This window comes from Ambystoma mexicanum, chromosome 6p (genome assembly GCF_040938575.1).
Source record: "Ambystoma mexicanum isolate Mex_15411 chromosome 6p, UKY_AmexF1_1, whole genome shotgun sequence".
Classification (NCBI taxonomy): Eukaryota; Metazoa; Chordata; class Amphibia; order Caudata; family Ambystomatidae; genus Ambystoma; species Ambystoma mexicanum.
In genome coordinates this window covers 1,259,027,008-1,259,041,001 of record NC_090935.1, presented here as the reverse complement: position 1 = coordinate 1,259,041,001, position 13,994 = coordinate 1,259,027,008, and positions in this window count along the sequence as shown.

The window sequence follows — 13,994 nt, the reverse complement described above, 5'->3', positions numbered from 1 at the left end:
GGCTTCGGGCGCCTACGCATTCACAGTGGCTAAATGCTGTGACCTCGGCCTCGGACACTGAGGAGGTCTGGGCGGTCCAGCAACCTCTGATGTCCAAAGCCAGGAATGTATAGTCCCTGCTCCGCTCTTACATTTCCTCTATCTCTGTCAATGATGATTATGGATCTACCGCACCTCCTTCTCCTATCAATGTTTCCACATGAACTAGAGACACTAATTGTTCTATTACTTGTGGGCTTTGGATGTTATCTGATGAGACGGTCCCTTCACCTGTCTGTTGATACCACATACCAATTGTTTGTGACAGAATTATAATCGTTAATTATTATCTGTTGCTTGCTCTTCTATTTTCATGTCAAGCTCCAAAAATAAAGTTTACATTTTTTAAAAAAATTCTGTGAAAAATACATTTTTAAAGTGATGTTATGTTTAAGGTGCACTAATACGAACCTATGAAAGTAAGTGAAAAAACGTTCTTAAAGGGACGTTATGGTAACATGTAAAACCAAAAAAAAACAGAAATGTGCCAGTTATGGGACGCTAAGAAACCCTATTTCGTGCCACTACCGTGCACTGCCAAGACTAACACACAGAACATCAAAGATGACATCACAAATGTCATTGATGACATCACTGAAAACATCACACATGAAAGGCTTGTGGTAATAACATTGGTAATAAGATGTCAGGGGTGATCAGGAGATTAATCATGAACTACTTAATGCATTAAAGAATGTACTCATCGAAAAAAAACCATAATATTGGAGTGTTGTTGTTAATACAGGAACTTAATCATCATACATGGCTGTAGCACGCACCATAGAAGTACAATATTTTCTAATCTGGTAATTTTAGATAGTAAAATAATGAATGCTACTTTATCAGAGTTTTGAGTAACGTTAAACATGGCACCAATAGCTAATCATTCAAGACTTACTACACACTTGTGTTAGTACAAACAATACATATGAAGACCCACAATGCATACACATCAGAGGCACATACACGGAAACTAACGTAAGGAAGAAACAAACAGCATCACCAGAAAATGTCAATAACATTAAAGTTCATCATCTTGTATACAAATGAATTGTGTGTTTGAGGCCTGCTTGTTGCCTCATGTATGTGCACAATGAGCTGAGACCAAACCCTAAAGAAAGTACTTTAAGAACATACAAGATGGTTAATGTCTACATGTATAACACATTTTAAATGTTCATATTCTGACTGTCAGTGAACAAAACCGCCTGGCCTAGATATCAGTGAACAAAAACAAATGGCCCAGATATGTGATGTCATCAGCGATGTCATCAATGAAATTTGTGATGTCATCTTTGATGTCCCAGGTGTTAGTCTTAGCAGTGCACGGTGGTGGCACAAGTTATGATTGTTTAACTTACCATAACTGCCGAATTTCTGGGGGGTTTCGGATTTACTCGTAACCATAACATCCTTTTAACAACATTTTTCACTGAATTTCATAGGTTTTTATTAGTGCTTTCCCAAAGTGTTTTCATGGAATATATATACACACACATTAGGGTGACTAGACGTCCCGGTTTTGCCAGGACTGTACTGGTATTTGGTGTTCCGTTCCTCTTTCTCAAGATTACGTTCCCATTGGAAACTGTAGTAGGTCTTCATAGCTGGCATGCAGGAATACACAATCTCGCACAGAAGAAATGCTGCATTTTACACCTTAAAATAGTGTTAGTTTGCGCAGACTAATGTTCAAAGTTCTAAGTGTGGCACATGCTAACATTCACAGTACCATTTAAGTGTGGCACTTGTGAGCCTTCACAATCCTGTCTAGATGCGACTGAGGCTAATGTTCACAATTCTATCTAAGTGTGACACATGTTAACATTCCCAATTCAAGGGTTGCACTTGGTAATCTTTATAATTCCATATAAGTGTGACACATGTTAACATTCCCAATTCAAGTGTTGCACTTGGTAATCTTTATAATTCCATATAAGTGTGACACATGTTAACATTCCCAATTCAAGGGTTGCACTTGGTAATCTTTATAATTCCATATAAGTGTGACACATGTTAACATTCCCAATTCAAGGGTTGCACTTGGTAATCTTTATAATTCCATATAAGTGTGACACATGTTAACATTCCCAATTCAAGTGTTGCACTTGGTAATCTTTATAATTCCATATAAGTGTGACACATGTTAACATTCCCAATTCAAGGGTTGCACTTGGTAATCTTTATAATTCCATATAAGTGTGACACATGTTAACATTCCCAATTCAAGGGTTGCACTTGGTAATCTTTATAATTCCATATAAGTGTGACACATGTTAACATTCCCAATTCAAGGGTTGCACTTGGTAATCTTTATAATTCCATATAAGTGTGACACATCTTAACATTCCCAATTCAAGGGTTGCACTTGGTAATCTTTATAATTCCATATAAGTGTGACACATCTTAACATTCCCAATTCAAGGGTTGCACTTGGTAATCTTTATAATTCCATATAAGTGTGACACATGTTAACATTCCCAATTCAAGGGTTGCACTTGGTAATCTTTATAATTCCATATAAGTGTGACACATGTAAACATTCCCAATTCAAGGATTGCACTTGGTAATCTTTATAATTCCATATAAGTGTGACACATGTTAACATTCCCAATTCAAGGGTTGTACTTGGTAATCTTTATAATTCCATATAAGTGTGACACATGTTAACATTCCCAATTCAAGTGTTGCACTTGGTAATCTTTATAATTCCATATAAGTGTGACACATGTTAACATTCCCAATTCAAGTGTTGCACTTGGTAATCTTTATAATTCCATATAAGTGTGACATATGTTAACATTCCCAATTCAAGGGTTGCACTTGGTAATCTTTATAATTCCATATAAGTGTGACACATGTTAACATTCATAGTTACATCTAAGTGTGGCATTTGGTAGTCTTTATAATTCCATATAAGTGTGACACATGTTAACATTCATAGTTACATCTAAGTGTGGCATTTCGTAGTCTTTATAATTCCATCTATGTGTTGCACATGCTACATTCACAATGTCCATTCTGGTGCACCTATATGTGCCATTTCATTGAATATATAAACACCCACATTAGGGTGACCAGGCGTCCCGGTTTTGTCGGGACTGTCCCAGTATTTGGTGCTCTGTCCCCCTTTCTCAAGATTATGTTCACATTGGAAACTGCAGTGGTCCAGTGTTTTTTTGTAGTAGGTCTTCATAGCTGGCAGGCAGGAATGCACAATCTCGCACAGAAGAAATGCTGCATTTTACACCTTAAGATAGTGTTAGTTTGTGATGGATTCATTATAATATGTGTTTCTTTGAACAGTAGCACTTAATCCCCCTTCTCCTCCAAACGCTACTGGAGGGTAGTGCCTTGACAGCCACTTTCAAGATCTAGTCCCACTTTTATGTTATTTGCCCTGTCCCCTTTTTTTTTCTTTTTACACCCAGCATCAATGCCCACCCACCCCTCCCCGTCCCCCCCCCCCCGCACCCCTTCCTAAATCCAACCCCAGACACTCTTTGCAGTCCCTGGGCCAGTTGGTAATTTACTTCCTGTTTGCTTTCCTCTAAAAGCATCATTGTTGGGTGAACGAGGCATTTAGTAGGGGGGTGGGAGCCAACGGACACATCTCTATGCATCCTCTCGCAACTTGCCTTCCTGCCCGCGACCCTTTCAGCCAATCATGTGTGACTGGGCGTGTGACTGTGACTTTAAAGACGCGGTGACTGGCTCAACTTTGTTGGTATTTGGCACGAAGCACTGAAAAATTCCCATGCGCTCATTTTGTGTAAGCTCTGTGCAGCATTTCTGTTTAAAAAAACAAATGAAACGAAACCAACTATATATTTGCAAAATTCTAAATGCAGTATTTTTTTTACATCGACCTTTTCCCCTGTAAAACATTCAATTAGATACGGGCTGCTGGTCTCCCTCACTCCTTGTACCAGTTCGTGCGAGTCTTTTCCAGACACAGACCAGATGCCCGTGACAAGCTGCATTCCTAGGCGTGTCATGCCTGCCCACAAAGTCTCCATACAAACTCTGCCAACTGCGGCCTTTGTGGGTGACCGCGTTGACACCAGCAAAACCTCAAATTGAATGGCGCAACGGCATTGAGCTAATCGGAGCCCCCCTCACGAAATGTGATTTGAGGAGGGGGGCTACCACACTTTCTTGTTGTTATGCAGAGAGGCGAGGTAAGCTTTTCCTGCCTGCCTGCCTGCCATGTTGTAGCGGGGGATGGTTCTACTCGCACTTTGCGGGAGACACCTGTTGGAAGGCACGGCAAAACTCTTTTCTGGCTTCTCAGCGCTTCACTATGCCCCTTACTTATCTCCCGCGTAGCAACTTAACTGCATTCTGGAATCCCCATGTGTGTGCCGCACTGGAATAAGGATTAATAGCTGCAGGAATACCCCAAGCGCCTATGAAGAAAGACTGTGTTCATTTAAATACAACACAACACAAGAAAAGGCGGACAAATGTATATTGGTACACAGTCTGTTAGTGATGAGATGTAATAGAGATGTCTTAAATCAGTCCCAATACACCGGCAGTTTCATATTTTGGAGAAAAAGGGGCAAACCCACACGACACACTATGGGCCGATTCATAGATTTTTTTACACGTTTCAAATTGACTTTGCACTGCTGAAAAGTGACTTTGCACTGCTGATATAAACCCTGATACATGGAACTGTGCAAAGTGGATTTTTGTGGTGCAAAGTTGGAACAAGTGGTCATTTCTGCAGTACAAAAGGACTTTGCACTGACTTTTGGGGGGGGGGCTGGATGGCAGTTATGAAGGCTGTTAGTGAGACAGGACATTAAACCTACTGTGCTGCTGGTTCCCCCCTTCACCCAGCCCTCTGTCCTACCGCCCCCTCCCCCAGCCCAGGAGGCTGAGTAGATATTACGCTTTCCTTTGACCCATTAGATCCGTCTTTCACTCCAGCTCACCAGACGCATAGCCATGATTCTGTAACAAGTGGGCCACACTAAGAAGAGCCCACATAAGGAAGGGCGCTTGCTCTGCCCCCAGCCAGATGCACAGGAGTGACAGAGAGCAGTGAAGGAGGGTGAACCAATAGGGAGGGGTCCCTTGAGAAAGGTTTTTAAATAATGGGTTAAAATAGTGCCTTTTTCAGTACACGTTCTGTGATAATTTAGGTAAAAAGCCACACAGTTTACAATCGGTTTTGCAGGGTAAGACATAAAAAGTCCATTAGGTGCCAAGCCACCAACAATGCACAGGAGCATTGTCAAACACATTTCCCTAATGCCATTGCCCACAATATGCCAGTACTCTGCAAGTGTAAAAAAGCACGTGCATATCGATTGTGCTCACACATGCCCATTCTGGTGCACCTGTATAGGCCATTATTCCCACATAGGAAAATACTCATGTTTGCTTTGTCCATAATGCCAGTAAGGATACTATAACAAAGCATGTTTATGCTGGCTCTGCCAATACTTGCCAGTATCCCCATGTAAGAACATACTCCTGTTGGCTTTGCTTCTATGCCAGTGAAAAAAAAGCCATGCCACAATAAGAAACCATATCCTTGCTGGCTACACAAATCCCCCCCTCCCCATATGAGAACTCTCCTCAGGTTGTATTTTCTCCCTAACAGCAGTACAACATGTCATGCCACAGTAAAGAAACATTGCCTTGCAGGCTGCACGAATGCCCCCACCCCAATGTAAGAATACTCATTTTGCCTTTGGCCTTAACACCAGTATTAAACTGCAATGCCACAGTAAGAAAACATGCTCTTGCTGGATAGCCGGTAAGATAGCTCAGCGGGCTGAGCACCTGCTGTAGTAATCTGAGTGTGATTCGCAAATTCAAATCCTGGCAAGGTCAACTTAGCTTTTCATACTTCAAAGTGACCTCCCTGATCTGTACCCTCCTCTACGGACCTTTTATTATTATGTTGCTTTTGCACCTTCTTACCTCCCTTTTACTCTGTACTGTACTGTTTTCCCTGCTCACTAAGTTGTACCAGTGCCATGATACGTAGGGGTTTTGGCGCTGTCAATAAATGCACTAAATAAATAAATAAGTACAGGTCATTCAGTGAGTGCAAACTTCGGCTATGTAAATATGTTTTCTGTAGAGCGCTTTGGCGAATGTGCTATATAAATAGCATATTTTCATTACACAAACCCCCCATATAAGAACACTTATGTTGCACTCAACATGTTATATTCCCCCATTTAAGAACATTTATGTTGCCTTTGACCTGAACACCAATAAAATAAAAAGCCAAGTCAAAATAAGAAAAAATGCCCTCCCCATGTAAGAACACTCATGTTGGCTTGCCCTTAATGTGAGTACAACATTCCATGCCACAGTAAGACTCAGCCAGGCCAGCCCCACTGTAGTATTTCCCCCAAACCCACTCCAACCCCTCATCACGTAAAAACACTCAAGTTGGCTTTCCTTTGCCCATAAATGGCAGCAAAACATGCCATGCTCTTGTCAAAAATGTCCAATGACCCTTCCCAGATCCCAGCCTGCATACACACAGATACACACCTAATCACGAGTTGGTCGGTCAGCGTTAAATGCACCAGTAACAGTGTTACCGCGGCATTTAAGGGTCTGCCCAATCTCGAGTCTGGCGTGTTTGCCCCCAGCTCTTCGGCGCAATTACCGCTGGGGGTATTACCGCATGATAATTGCGCCAGTGGACCCAATGGGGAATGGGGACTAATAGTAAGTGCCCAACCCGTGATCCAGCGGTAAAACCGCCGGATGGGTGAGCACTAACGCTCATAAAGTTGGGCGGTACCCCAGCCGGGATACCACCCAACTTGTGATCAGGGACTGTGCCCTCATGAATACATGCAGTGTACACCATTCACGCAACATGTATTCATAGGTGTGCCCTTGCAGACACCACCAACCATACAAACATACTCCCACTTACTTTTTGAAAAACATTTTTTATTGTATTTGGTTTAAATGAAACCTTTACAAAACCATCAATCACAGATAAATATTTTAAAAAAAACAAGCATGACAGCATCTACAACAGAAGAGATGAAAATGCTTCCCAACGTTTCATCTTCATATACTGAAGTTACAGATAAAAGAAAGGCAAAGTACCAGGCACGGGGAAATTTAAGCATAATGCCAAGGTAGACCAAAACTAATGTCCATCAAATACAGTAGCACAAGAGTTACATCAAACTAAGGCTATTGCTGAATCCTGAAACAGCTAAGCCCTCATGTACATTCTGGACATTTAAACATCTTTTCCAAAGGTTTTCATCAGTACATCCTAATCGATACTTCAAGCGAGGCCCCATATGTGTGCTCCTCCTGTGTGCTATTAGTGCCTCACAGTCAATTACCAAGTGCTTTATTGATTCAAATACAGTGGTGCAAAATCTACACCCACTGTTAGCCTCAGTCATTAGGCTTCTCCTAAGGAGAATCTCCTTCATAGGAAGCAAGTGCCCACGTAGCGGGAGACGCATAGCCCTGTGTTGTCGATTAGGGAATTGGGGGAGCAATATAGGCGGGTTCCCTCTGCATTTATGCTCGTGGGATACACGGCTCATAGAAGAGTAAGAGTGAAATAGGTCAGACGTAGTGGTCCAATCAAGATCAAGAAGGGCCCTTCTCACCTGGGTCGGATTTGTAGGTAACATATCCAGATCCAAGCAGATTCTTGAGAGAATAGCTTCACATGTCTTACCAAACTGAGCTAGATAGTAAGAATTCACGTGGCAGTCTTGATGGCAAATAAGGGCACCAGCCAGGGTTTCGTACAAAGGATCTGCAAGTGGTGAGGTCCATTTTAAATATTGCAACAGCAGGCGCCACTCAACACAGCCACTTGCACACTCCCTTGCATGCATGCACGCATACATTCATACATACAATCCCTGCATGCACACAAATACACTTTTATTTAGCTATTGGTAATTATTGAAATCATGGGCCATGCAAAAGCTGAGCCGGCAGTTAAGCCATTAGCGGCAACGTGAGGGGGGCGAGGGGGTCTACTGATATCCCCATGGCAGGCTTTTGTCCTCTGCCTCTACCTTCACTTCAATACCTGTTTTCTCACCTCGGAGAGCAGTGTATTTGCTTTAGTAAATACACTGCTCTCCGAGGTGAGAAATCTGACAGGTTCTAGGGTGTGAGTCCGGGGCTGGGTGTAACAGCGGAGTGATGCCTGCTGCATCTAAGTTGGGGGGAGGGGCTTTAGCCCTCCCAAGCCCATGCCTGGCGCTGCCCCTGCCAGAGGCCAGTCCTGGCTGGGTCCTGTATGAGACGAACGGCCTGTCACTAATTGCAGAAGTATGGTGGGCCCTCAAAGTCATTGAAACCCAGGCCACTTATGCCAGCTATAGCCCGGGCATTCCGTGCGGGCCCGCGTGGCAGGAGTGGGGCACAGCAGCAGCCATGCAGCGCTCCCCTTCCTCTCTGGGGAGTGCTGCATATCAGAGGAGGAACCTAGGTGGTAGCGGTCAAGATGCAGCACTTCCTCTGATGCGTGGAGCACACATGAAAGAAGCAGCGGTGGTGCGGAGGCCGCGTTCCCTTTCCTCACTGAGAGCACCATTCAATAGAGCCTGGACCGCGGCACTGATCAGAAGTCTGGAGCCTCTCCTGGCAACGGAGTGCTGTGCAGCTAACCAGGCCGCGGTGGTCACTTGAGGTGTGCAGTGTCCCTCCAGACCATGGGGCACCGCGGGGCAGGATGAAGCAGGTATTTTCAGTATTGCTCGAGCAGAGTGCCAGCTCAGCCTCCTAAGTGGGGATCGGGCTCCCTCAACCTATAATGGTGCTCCGCTCACTCCTTTCATAACAATGTAGATATCATTTTTGAAGGGCCACCTGCATGGCACAAGCGCACGGCGTACAGGACCATTCAAGTGAAGGTGCAGTGGGGGTGGAGGGGGGAGGTGGGTTTGGGGCAGGGGAGGGAACCCCAGACTGTAAATTATTCATTTGAAAAAAAGTGTGAGATCAGAGGCTTGAACTACTGTTGTCAAACTTGTCTTTCTGTCCCTGAAACAGGGATAGACATGTATATTTGTTGGTTTACATTTCACTTTGACAGGCCCTTTAAGGGCTGAAACTGTGAAATGTGCTCCCACCAACGCCTTGTGTGCTCGGAGCATGTCAGACAATGAACGCATACGGGCGGGTCAGCCAGCACCACAGAAATGCCCAAGTCCCCACATTTCTCAAACACAAATAAAAAGACCACTCTACGGCGCTTTTTTGTATTCGTCCTTATTTTTCAGAATCTCACTCGCATCTGTGTGTAAGGCCTTGTAGGAAGATGTCTTGTTTGACCATAATCTATGCAGTGCATGGTTCCATATAGTGCCATTAACTACAACCCCATCTACTTTTTTGGCATCTCCTGTTGGTGATTTAATGTATTTTATTTTCTTCTAATGGGGGGGTGCGGGTCATCCCATAGCACATTCTTCCTCCCTCACCCCCTCACACTCTGTACCCCCATAAACATACACATACATATATATCTATGTTGGCCGTGTGACCAACAGGAAACAAACTAAAAGTCGATGAGGCAAGTGTGGTTGAGGAAAGCACAGATGACTGCAATGGACCCATCAATGCGGCTCCGTGGTTACAGTCCACGGATTTGATTATTTGCGCCATACTCATATCGTTTCTTTTCCTCTCGTGGTTCTGAACGGGGCTTGGTGGTCACGGAGGAGGGAGTAGATTTCACTGTACCTTTGGAGTTGCTGATTGAGTGGAGTTGTTTAATTCGTTGATTGCAGCCTTTTCCCTTTTCAGGACTTTAGGTGCTATGCTACCAAGTGTTTTCGATGTCTTACTGAAACGGTCCATGTAAGGACTCTTGGTCCGTCTGGGCGTGCTTCGAGATGTTTGGTGGAACCAAAAGGTTGTCGAAGTCTGGTGCGGATACCTAAATAGTGGGTCTATATGGAAACTTCATACGTATGAACCCTTGACATGTGGGTATAATTGTAAAATCATTGCAGGTGGCTGGCTCTTTGAGTAGCGTCACCTGCATTGTAATGTAAGCCCTCGGGCGCACGCAAGCCCTCGGGTCATTGGTGCGCGGTATAAATGCACATACAATACAATACAATTGTGAACCCTGCATCCCAGTGATTGGAAGCCTGTGCTCAGCCCTCCATCTATATGCAGGCAGGGGACATATTGGGATTTCAGGGATCTATACACGATGGGAGGCAGTGGTACTAGGAATTGACAAAGCCATCGGTTTGGCTGCTATACAGTGCCTCTGTAAATCGCCCTGAGGATGTCCCACCCACACTATATGGCAGCATTCCCACCAACAGTCTCTTTCATGACGTGACACTCAAAATATATGGCAGCACAGTCACTGAAAATCACTTTCATGATGCAGCGCTCACAATCCAAATTGAACAAATTGGAAGCTCTCTGTAAACATGTAGAATAATTCAGAGCTGGTACAATAACGAAAATAATGAATACATTATACAAAGATTTAGCCAGTTTCAAGGTGGAACAGTGGATACAACTATATGAACCAGAGTTTTCGAAACCTTTGTTTGCATTTAAGAAAGGGAAAATCATAAGACACTCACTGGTACTTGCAGTAAGACAAGGAGAGACCAACACCATGGACCTGAGTAGTTACCTGAAATTGCCACCACTCACAGGACACTATCCATGTGGGCACTGCATGACCTGTCAATACACCATGAAAATGCAAGAATTCAAGTATAAGGATAAAACATGGATCCTGAAAAACCATACAAATTGCAACAGCAGTAATGTCATATATGTAATTCAATGTCCATGCAAATTAATTTACGTAGGGAAGACTGAACGCCCAGTTCACTTCAGGATCAATGAACATAGGTCCAGGATCCATAACAAAAACAAACAAGCACCACTAGTCTCCCACTTTTTAGAAAAACAACATGAAGTGGAAGACTTATGCTGGTTTATCATCGAACAAATCCAATCCAACAAACCAATGCACATCCTAATGTTCAATTCTGGATATCAACTTTGAGATCCTACATGAATGGGCTCAATGAAAGTGAGGATTGGACAGCAACATTCTAACGGAGGACATTTAAGGACCTAAGATGCTCACATGAAACTCAAGTCCACAAATCCAACAAACCAATGCACATCCTAATGTTAAATTCTGGATATCAACTTTGAGATGGGCTCAATGAAAGTGAGGATTGGACAGCAACATTCTAACGGAGGACATTTAAGGACTTTAGGTGCTCACATGAAACTCGAGTCCTGAGACATTCGCATTGTGCAATGATTTTAGTATTATTCCAGCACTTAACTTCATTTAAAGCAGCATGAGATTACCATGAATTACCATATGACTTTAAAGTAATTATGAAAAGTGCCTGCTGACACAAGATCAACCGATAGGGGGCAAGCGTCTCCTGATCAGCACGTATCAGCTTAAAGACGGAGTACATCAGCATGAGCATTGCCTCACTCATTTAGTCAGATATGGGCATAGAGGGATGGGCCTTAATGGCGATCCACAACAAATGAACATGCCAGCATCAACAGGCACCGGATAGCACACACAATGTATATACATTTGAAGTCAGAATTTTCTGTTTTAAACAAATAAGTACTTTGTACAACTTAATTGTACAACCCGAAGTATAATGCTAGCAACTCAGGACGAGCAACACTCGGCATTCCATGTCAAGATGGCCACCATGGTTACAAGCAGCAGTTTACTTACCATAGAGACATTCTAGGTACATACACAAGTCTTTCAGACCGAGGAAACTTTGATTCTAGCGCACTCCGATTCGAACGACAACATAAGGCTGGGTGCCATGTGAACATTGACCGTATTATGAGGTAAGACCTATATACTTTAACCAACAAGCAACACACTGGTAGTTCTCATGTGTTAAAGACAGTACACAGTATTTCAGATATGAACGACAACCCTGCTGGGTGCTACCCATGTCGTTTTGATTGCAGCACCCAGCATACGCATCGGGTCAAGCCCCATTAAAAAGAGCATAATAGGATGCAGTGAATATGATTCGCCTGTAATTCCAGGTGTTACATGGCAGGTAACTGAACCACTAGTGCCATACCGGCGGCACAACCATATGCAATTGTGCTTAACTCATTGTTAGAGCTCCGTGAATAATACTTCGTCGTCCCATCCAAGGGAAGAGGGCAGGAGCCCTTCCCCATCGCTGGAACCCTGAAACAGCTGGTAAGCTGCAACGAAGGCCTGCCTGGCCTTGTCCTACTTCCTGCCTGTCCCCCGCATGCCGGGCACATCGCGGCGCCACAACGAGGCTAAGCCTCGCATATCCAGCATCTTACATCCGCCAGCAGGCGGATGTGCCGGCGGCTCCTACAAAGGCCATACAAAGGCCTGTTGAGTGCCTGTTTGGCCCCCACTTCGTCGTCCCATCCAAGGGAAGAGGGCAGGAGCCCTTCCCCAATGCTGGAACCCTGAAACAGCTGGTAAGCTGCAACGAAGGCCTGCCTGGCCTTGTCCTACTTCCTGCCTGTCCCCCGCATGCCGGGCGCATCGTGGCGCCACGACGAGGCTAAGCCTCGCATATCCAGCATCTTACATCCGCCGGCAGGCGGATGTGCCGGCGGCTCCTACGAAGGCCATACAAAGGCCTGTTGAGCGCCTGTTTGGCCCCCACTTCGTTGTCCCATCCAAGGGAAGAGGGCAGGAGCCCTTCCCCATCGCTGGAACCCTGAAACAGCTGGTAAGCTGCAACGAAGGACTGCCTGGCCTTGTCCTACTTCCTGCCTGTCCCCGGCATGCCGGGCGCATCGTGGCGCCACAACGAGGCTAAGCCTCGCATATCCAGCATCTTACATCCGCCAGCAGGCGGATGTGCCGGCGGCTCCTACGAAGGCCATACAAAGGCCTGTTGAGCGCCTGTTTGGCCCCCACTTCGTCGTCCCATCCAAGGGAAGAGGGCAGGAGCCCTTCCCCATCGCTGGAACCCTGAAACAGCTGGTAAGCTGCAACGAAGGACTGCCTGGCCTTGTCCTACTTCCTGCCTGTCCCCCGCATGCCGGGCGCATCGCGGCGCCACAACGAGGCTAAGCCTCGCATATCCAGCATCTTACATCCGCCGGCAGGCGGATGTGCCGGCGGCTCCTACGAAGGCCATACAAAGGCCTGTTGAGCGCCTGTTTGGCCCCCACTTCGTCGTCCCATCCAAGGGAAGAGGGCAGGAGCCCTTCCCCATCGCTGGAACCCTGAAACAGCTGGTAAGCTGCAACGAAGGCCTGCCTGGCCTTGTCCTACTTCCTGCCTGTCCCCCGCATGCCGGGCGCATCGCGGCGCCCCAACGAGGCTAAGCCTCGCATATCCAGCATCTTACATCCGCCGGCAGGCGGATGTGCCGGCGGCTCCTACGAAGGCCATACAAAGGCCTGTTGAGCGCCTGTTTGGCCCCCACTTCGTCGTCCCATCCAAGGGAAGAGGGCAGGAGCCCTTCCCCATCGCTGGAACCCTGAAACAGCTGGTAAGCTGCAACGAAGGCCTGCCTGGCCTTGTCCTACTTCCTGCCTGTCCCCCGCATGCCGGGCGCATCGCGGCGCCACAACGAGGCTAAGCCTCGCATATCCAGCATCTTACATCCGCCGGCAGGCGGATGTGCTGGCGGCTCCTACGAAGGCCATACAAAGGCCTGTTGAGCGCCTGTTTGGCGCACGTGAGGCGCTATATGGCCCTTTCAATTATCCATCTGCTTCAAGGTGGCAGTATCGTTAGTGCGGCACCATTGACCTCCTATTAACACGGTAAGACCGGGGCTTCTGCGTGCACACTTATCTGGCCATCTAGTTGGCTGCACTGCCGAGATTTATCAACTAAATCCGTATCATCGCGCGACACTGCTAATGCTATCCTCTGCACCTACGCTTCCTAAACCATTGTCAGGGCTGCACACTCTGCCTCTTTGAACATTGCCCGT